The following is a 9456-nucleotide window of genomic DNA, read 5'->3' as shown; positions in this document are numbered from 1 at the left end:
GAGTTGAAGTTAAATGATGAATTTGAATAATAATTGGTTATTAAACCTTAAAGCTATTTTCTTTATCTTTTTTGTTCTTGTGAGACTGCGCTTAAGAAACATTCAAGTAGATTGATCATCTTCTTGTGGAGTGTTTCAAAATTGGAATTTAGAAACAAGTTTTCTAAATTCTAATTCTTGATTATCTTTCTAAGTAATCTATGTTTTAACCTTTCTTACGGGTTGAATTGGTTATTGGCGTTTTCATGTTAATGTGTTGGTGGTCCGTAATTCAAAAGGGGAATCCTTGATGTGCGTAGAATACACACATCCAAATGGGGTTTTTAAGACTGATTTTATGTACATTTGGATGTGAATTGGTCCCAACACTCACCATATGCATTTGCTTGTGTGAATTAGGTCCAAAAGAAGTCAAAGAGTGATAAAGGGAAGAATTGGAGCAGAATTGGATGTCAAAGTTGCCAAAACAAGTCAAGTTCGTGCATGAGGAAGCTGAACACGGCCGTGTTGGTTTTAACACTAACCGTGTTCCCAACACGTTCTGAAGAGGAAGCCGTGTTCCCAACACGGACACAAAAAACGGCCATGTTCGCGGTAGCTGGACGAATTAATTAAAAGAAAGAAAAGAGGGAAACTCGACAAAAGAAGGGAGGACGTTCCAAACTTTATTCTTTCTCTATCTAAGGGTTTTCTGAACTGGAACTAAGAAAAAAGGAGACTTGGATCAAGGTTTCAATTGGATTCTCTTCGAAGATTGAAGATTGGGCGAGGTTCGTTGATTGGTTTCAATTCGAGCAAGGGGAACAAGAATTGATTCAAGATTGGGCAAGACGAATTGGAGCTGTTTACTCTCATCGAAGGGTGTCTTTGGGTTTCTCTACCTTTACTCATTGTTGTAATTGAATTCTTGTGGGTTTTGATAATGAACATGATTAGCTAAACTTGTAAAACCATTGGGGGTTCTTTATATAGGGATTTTTGTACTTAACTTTTGAATTGAATGTATTGATTTTCAATATTGGTTTGCAATGGAAGTGCTTATTGATTTGTTCTTCATATCTTGTTGAATGATTATTGGAATTTGAATGTTCTTGCGAAAGACGTTTAGGTTTGGATTGTCCTTTACAACCTAGAATTGAATTCGCCTAGAGATAGGGTGTTCGCTCTACCGGATTGAGAATTAATAACTCTCAATAGTGTTAAATGGTACATAATGCTAATTTGGATAATTAGAGTTAAGAAGAGATTTCAACCTAATTAATCTAAGTTAAGATGTTAGTGTCCTTGAGAAAGGCGTTAATTGCGTAGAGATTTTCCCACGGAAATTGAATTCAATCAATCAATTCCATCTTTAGTTTCCATTCCCTAGAGACAAGAATTCCCAATGGGTTATTCCTTAACTTGAATTAATCCTTCCCTAGTAGCTGTAGTTAGATAACAATTAGAGTAGCTTTAGTTCATTTCATATTTAGCATTCAACGCCATTTTTAAGATTACATAACAGAGAAGGTTGAGTAGGTTTAGGTTCACACGTTCTTTGGGGAATACGACACTTGGTACTCGCCGTTAGCTATACTCCACCGACAGGTACACTGCCTTAGGTCATAGTCTTGCTTTAGGATTTACTGCTATCAATCCTACTCCAACAAGGAGTCTTGATGATGCAAATCCTACTAGCTCAAGGAATTCTAATCCAATAAGGAGTCCTGACTCAACTGGGAATCTAATCCTGCAAGGAGTCCTAATGATATTAGGAGTTCAAGCAACGAAAGGAATCCTAATTCAACTAGGAGTCATAGTTCGATTCAAATTGCAAGTCAATGAGCTTATGCAAGACATTTGGGCTAAGGACACATCAAGACTTTAAGAATTGGATTTAAGTTTAAGGCTCATTAATCTATTACATTTTATTGGGCTTGAATGAATTTAATTAGGCTTAAAAAGACCAAAGCAGCTAAATTGGACATATGAAGACTGTGGATCTAACTTGGCTTAATGTTATGAGGCCCATTTATATGACTTATGTAAATTAAGGTTTTATGGCTTAGTTTGGGTGGCCACACATGTATTTTAACCTAATTAGGACTTTGTTTAAGTTATGTCTTGTAGTTAGGAAGGGTATCATTATCCTAGATTAGATGTAAATCCTTATTAGGTAAGTAAGAGTTCTAGGATTCCTTGAGCTAGTAGGATTTGCATCATCAATACTTATTGTTGGAGTAGGATTTGTTGTGCTAGTTTGGTTCATATCAAGGGTTCTAAAGCTTATTCATGGAGGTTCCATATCATTTAGTATCAGAGCTTTGGCTTTAGATCAAGTTTTATTCTTTCATATTTTCATTATTAAATTCTAGTTTTTTTCTTTTTTCTTTCTTTTAATTCAATTCTTGTTATTAATTCTTTTTTTAAGTCAATTGTTACAGTTCTAAAATTTTTTTAAAAAAATTGGTTTGGTTTTTTAATTATATCCTTTTCATTATTCATTCATTAAGATTAGTTATTCTCCATTTCCAATTGTTCTTACGTGTTTTATTGTATTTTGGCTTAATCTTGTTCATTAAGTCTAGTTTTGTCTTCTGCTTGTCGTGTCGTCTTAATTCTAATTCTTTTTAATGTTAAACATGTGAGTTGTTTGTATGAGATGTATTATTAAAAGGAGGATTACCATGAGCAACAAAGGGACAACTTGTTTCACACAAGATGTCATGTACAAGGAAAGGCATGTAATGTGATTATTGATAGTGGGAGTTGCACTAATGTTGTAAGTACTCTCTTAATTAGTAGATTGGGGCTGCCTAGTATACCATATCCACATCCATATAAGCTTCAATGGCTTAATGATTGGGGTGAGGTTAAGGTAAACCAGCAAGCAATTATTTCCTTTTCTATTCGTAAATATCATGATGAGGTGTTGTGTGATGTAGTACTTATGCATGCTTGTAATATTTTACTTGGGAGAGCATGGTAATTTGATAGGAGGACGATGATGGGTTTCATTCACCAAGGATGGAAGAAAGACTATACTTGCACCACTTTCAGCAAAAGAAGTATATGAAGACCAATGCAAAATGGAAAGAATAAGAGTAGAGGCTGAAACGAAAGAGATGAAAATTAAAAAGAGTGCTTTAGAGAGTGAAAATAAAAAGAGTGTTTTGGAGAGTGAAAATAAAATGATTGATGACGTAGAGGAGTAATAATGCTCTACTGAAGTCAATGAAGATGATGAATAAAGATGGTGAAAAAGATAATAATTTGCAACTTTTTAGAGAAACTCAAGATGAAGAGGTCATTCTTAAAGATGAAGCAAAAGTTGAACGGGTGAAGAATGAAAATATTTTGCTTGATGCCATTGAGCCAGTTCAACATGTTGACTTTGTTGGCATTGAAAGTATTATTTATTCTAAAGTTCCTCTAACAACTTTTGTGAAAGATTTGCAGGTTGATAATGAGTTAGTATTGTTCTTGGAGATTATATATGTGCTTCTTTCATAATATTCGAGGAAGATTCAAGGATGAATATTTTCAAAGAAAGGGGGAATGATACGAACCAAACTAGCATAATGAATTCTACTCCAACAAGGAGTCTTGATGATGAAAATCCTACTAGCTCAAGGAATCTTAATCCAACAAGGAGTCCTGACTCAACTAGAAATCCTAATCTAGTAAGGAGTCCTGATGATATTAGGAGTTCAATCAACAAAAGGAATTGTAATTCCACTAGGAGTCCTAGTCCGATTCAAATTACAAGTCAATGAGCTTGAATGAATTGGATTTAAGTTCAAGGCTCATTAATCTAATTCAGTGTATTGGGCTTGAATGAATCTAATTAGGTCTAAAAAGACCAAAGAAGCTAAATGGGAGCATATGATGACTTTGGGCCTAACTTGGCCTATGTTATAAGGCCCATCCATATGACTTATGTAAATTAGGGTTTTATGGCTTATTTTGAGCGGCCATACATGTATATTAACCTAAGTAGGACTTTGTTTAAGTTATCTCTTTTAGTTAGGAATGTTATCTTTATCCAATATGAGATGTAAATCCTTATTAGTTAAGATTTATGGTTTTCTAATGCCTATATAAGGCTAGTACGAATTTTGATATAATGAATTAAAAGTTGAAGTTGTAGTTAAAAGATGAATTTGAATGTTAATTGGTTATTAAACCTTAAAGCTGTTTGCTTTGTCTTTGTGTACTTGTGTAGAATGTAGGCTTAAGAAACATTCAAGTAGATTAATCATCTTCTTGTAGAGTGTTTCGACATTGGGATTTAGGAACAAGTTTTCTAAATTCTAATTCTTGGTCATATTTCTAAGAAATATGTTTTCTAACCTTTCTTAGGGGTTGAACCGAATTGGTTCTTGGGGTTTTCGTATTAATATGTTTGGTATCCGTAATTCAAAAGGAGTTCTCAAGCTTATTCATGGAGATTCCATATCAGTTGCACCTTAGGAAAGAAAGGTTTCCTAATCAAAGGAAGTCTAAACTCATGCCTCGTGGAGATGGACTGTTCCAAGTTCTTGAATGCATAAATGAAAATGCATACAAACTTGATTTTCCAAGTGAGTATGGCAATGTATCTGTTAACTTTAATTTGTCTGATTTGTCTCTTTTTGATACAGAACATAAAGCTGAAAGTGTTCTGGGTCCATTGACAAATTTTGGAGGACCTCTGAAGAAAGGGGGAATGATGAACAACAAGATGGTCTAGCTAGGCAAATGGGTCCATTGACCAATTTTGGAGGACCTTTGACTTGAGCAGACGCTAAAAGTGTTAAAGAAGCTTTGTTAAGCTTCATCCAAAATATTAGCTCAAAGATAGCACATGGAAAAGAACTCGAAGCTCATGATAGTCCAACCTTGGTTAACTTAGGTTAAGCCATCACAAGTCAAGGGAGGAACTTGGTTTAAGGGGAGTATTCAGCCATTTTATCTAACACATTTAGATTTAGTTTTATTAGAACTTTACTTTTATCTTTAGTTAGAGTTTTTCTTAATTTTGGGCCTTATATTATATGTTGGATATTTTCTTAAATTATTTAGTTTATTATTAATGTTATTGGGGTTAAGTTAAAATTATAATAACTAGTCTATGAGTATGATAAAGTTGGGCTTATAGTAAGATCCAATTAAGTATAGTTAATGGGCTAAAAGTTTAAGTATTTAATTAAGTACTAATTATGCTTACTATTTGTGTTGTTTTTAGGTTTAAATTGAAGAATATAAAGGAGAGAAGGAGCATGGTCTTTTTCATCATTTTAAAGGCTTACAATGAAGAAGAATATTATATTCATTATCCCAATCATTGTTTTTAGTATCTTGAGGCTCATTGTTTTGATTAAGCCCAATCTCACTTCGACTTTGAATCGGACTAGGACTCCTAGTTGGATTAGGATTCCTAATGAAAATAGAATTCCTTTTGTCGCTTGAATTCCTAATATCACCAAGACTCATTGCTCGATTAAGATTCTTAGTGGAATTAGGATTCCTTGAGTAAGTACGATTTGCATCATTAGGACTTCTTGTGGGAGTAGGATTCCTTATGCTACATGGTTCTCATCATCCTTCCTTTCCTTTATATTCTTTGTCTGACTTTATATTTAAAACAATTTGATTTCATCCTTACGCTTAGTCGTATGGAATAGAACAAATAACTTATAATTTCTTTTCGTTATCGAATGTGAAATACTATCTATGTTCTCATTTTGTTCGTTTCTTTTTGTGTCTTTTTCTAATCTTTATCTAGTATGATGATTGGTTTTATTTGAGGAGCATAAACACGAGTGTTGAGTGAGAGCGCGTGGAAGCAGCAATCATAAGCACCAATCTAATGCCTGGACGAATGCAAAAAATGAAAGTTAGTTGATCGAAGTATTGATATCATTTTCCAAATGATCGGGGTCGAATATTTTGGATGAAAGAGGAAACAATCAGAATTGACGCACACCCAAATATTCTGGTTCAGGATTTGCACGATTGCGATCTCCATCATTCCTTATTCCTCTTGGCATGAGACTCCTTATGACACAAGGATTGGCATAAGGAATCATGGGAACGCAATTGACAAGCTTTACTAGTGGCATTGGGGCTTACCTTCTCATGTAAGACTAAATATGGCTTGTACGAATGGCTTGTTATGCCTTGATAAGAACCCATCTAGCACAAGAAATCCTACTCTTAATCCTAATGATGCAAATCTTACTAGCTGAAAGAATCTTATTCTGACAAGGAGTCCTACTCTAACTAGAAATTCTCCTCCAACAAGAAATCCTAATGATATTGGGTGTCTAAATGACATCAAGAATTCAAGTGACATTAGGAATCATAATCCAACTAAGATTCAAGATCCACTTCACATCCATGGAGACCTAATTACAAGGTCCAAGGCTAAGAAGATAAAATAAGCTCTCAATGGGCTTATTCAAGATGTTTAGGCTAAAGACACATTAAAGCTTGAAGAGTTACATTCAAATTCAAGGCTCATTAATCTAATTCAGTTTATTAGGCTTGAATAAATCTAATATGGGCTTTATGAGCATAAAAAGAGCACATAAGGGAGTTTGGGCCTAATTACCTCCATCAAAGATGGTGCATGGGTGTGAGTTAAAGAAACTAGGGTTTTTTACTCCTAATGGGCGGCTACATAGTATTTTAGGAGTATTAAGACTTTGTTTTTAGTTAGGATGTTTAGCTCTATCTTATTTGAGTTGTAATAGCTTAGAATTAGGACTTTATAAAGGCTATAAAAGCTAGTACGAATTTTCAAATTGATTGATGACTAATATATTTTGTGAGTTTATACTCTATTATTAGTTCTTATTTAGAGCTAATTCGTACTTATCAAGCAATTCATTGTTTGTGGCATTTAAATCGGACTTATCAATTTAGAATCCATACTAAATTGGCGTGTCTTCTACCTCTAATACCTTAGATTTGATAGTTTAATATAGTTCAAGGGTCTAAGGTTTCCATTGATCTGGTTTTAGATAGATCTTGGGCAATGAAATCAAACTTGCATACGGGTTTAACCTTTGGTATAGGTTAGGTTCGTATCGTGCCTTTTGGTCTTACTAATGCACCTAGTACTTTCATGAGGTTGATAAACCATGTTTACGTACTTAGGTAAATTTGTAGTTGTTTATTTTGATGAAATTTTAATTTATTCTAGGTGTGTGCATGTGAGATTAGTTTTAGGTATTCTTAGGAAAGAAAAGTTGTATGCTAATGTTAAGAAGCATAGTTTTTGCATGGAAAATGTTATCTTTTTAGGTTTTATAGTTTATAGTCAAAGTATTGAAGTTAATAAGGACAAGATTAAAGCCATTAGGTATTGGCCGACACATAAGAGTGCCAGTGAGGTGAGGAGTTTTCATGGGCTTCCAAGTTTTTATAGAACATTCATTAAAGATTCTAGCACCACAGTTGCACCTTTGAATGAACTAGTGAAAAAGAATGTTAGATTTATTTGGGGTGATTCATAAGAACATGCTTTTAATTTGCTTAAAGATAAATTGTGTAATGCACCATTACTTGCTTTGCCTAACTTTGATAAAATATTTGAGATTGAATGTGATGGAAGTGGCATAGGAATTGGGGATTTTTTGATACAAGATCAAAGACCAATATTTTATGAGAAACTAAGTGGGGCGACATTGAAGTATCCAACATATGACAAGGAATTGCATGCTTTGGTTCGAGCTTTAAAAATATAGCAGTATTACTTGTGGCCTGAGGAGTTCATGATATATACTGACCATAAGTGTTTGAAGCACTTGAAGAGTTGAGACAAGTTGAACTATAGGCATGCTAAATGGGTAGAATTCATTAACACATTCCCATATGTGATCAAGTACAAGCAAGGTAAAGATAATATCGTTGCTAATGCATTATCGAGAAGGTACACATTACTTAATTTGCTTAATTCTAAATTGTTGGGTTTTGAGTATATTAAGGGTTTATACCATGGTGATGTTGATTTTGCTAATATATATGATGCATGCTCATATGAACCAAACTAGCACAATGAATCCTACTCCAACAAGGAGTCTTTGATGATGCAAATCCTACTAGCTCAAGGAATCTTAATCCAACAAGGAGTCTTGACTCAATTAGTAATTCTTCTAATCTAGTAAGGAGTCCTGATGATATTAAGAGTTCAAGCAATGAAAGGAATCATAATTCAACTAGGAGTCCTAGTCCGATTCAAATTACAAGTCAATGAGCTTATCCAAGACATTTGGGCTAAGGGCACATCCAGGCTTGAAGAATTGGATTTAAGTTCAAGGCTCATTAATCTAAATTAGTTTATTGGGCTTGAATGAATTTAATTGGGCTTAAAAAGACTAAAGAAGTTGAATTGGAGCATATGAAGACTTTGGACATAGCTTGGCTTATGTTGTGAGGCGTATCTATATGACTTATGTAAATTAGAACTTCATAGCTTATTTTGGGCGGCCAAACATGTACTTTATCCTAATTAGGACTTTTTTAAGTTATCTCTTTTTAAGTTATCTCTTTTTTAAGTTACTCTTTTTACGTGTTTACCCTTGTGTTTCCCATTTTCACTCATCTCACCATCTTCTTTTCTCTCATGCTCATTTGCACTCCATTCTTTCAAGCTGATGTTGAACTTCATTAAAATAAAACTCTAAGCTTTGGAACATCTTTTTTTTTTAGCATTTTTTGTTTCAACTATAAAGTAAAGATAGATAGATGAGATTTAGAGACTTAGCTCTGATACCAAATGATGTGATTCTTGTAAGGATCAACAAAAAACATGTTGCGGAATTATTACCAAGAACGTCTAAAGTCAGATTCACGAATAAAGACCTCGACCCAACATTTTACTAGAAGTGTGAACCTTGGTATAGAAAAGTTTTGGACGCCACACTCAAGATTAGAAAGAAGGGGAGTGATAAGTCTCAAAGAATGACATAAGAACAAGTCTTGATAATTTCACAAGTTCTTAGAAGAACCAAGAATTGAATTCTCGCAATGGGATCAATAATAAAAATATTCATTAACCTTGAACCATTCAGCTATAGTGTGCTTAAATAGCCAAAGTTACAGCCTTAACTTCCTTTACACATTTAGGAAGAAACTAGAATAGGAAAATAAAAATCAAAGACTAAATTAGAAGTTTCCTAAATAAAAAAATAAGTAATTAGAGTGATTTAGGCAATCATTGATATAGCAAGAATGGACTAAATCAACATCTAATACTCCTAAATAATTAAAAGGGCAGCTGCCCTTGTTTCCTAAACAGAATTAGGCGCCTAGGTCAAGCTCACAAGCATGTTCCTCCTTATTTCCTCTTTAAGTTTCTTTCCTTGCTTCCTCTTTAAGAATTTGGCCATCCCTTGTTCCCTTGAGTGAAATTTCATCCAAAACTTAAGGATTCATGGCCCAACATGTTGAATTAGGTTAATAACAAGATTAGGCTTAATTAACTCTAAC

This window comes from Ricinus communis, chromosome 1 (assembly GCF_019578655.1).
Source record: "Ricinus communis isolate WT05 ecotype wild-type chromosome 1, ASM1957865v1, whole genome shotgun sequence".
NCBI classification, from domain to species: Eukaryota; Viridiplantae; Streptophyta; class Magnoliopsida; order Malpighiales; family Euphorbiaceae; genus Ricinus; species Ricinus communis.
The sequence above is the reverse complement of the archived record's forward strand: the minus strand, read 5'-3'. Positions refer to the sequence as shown.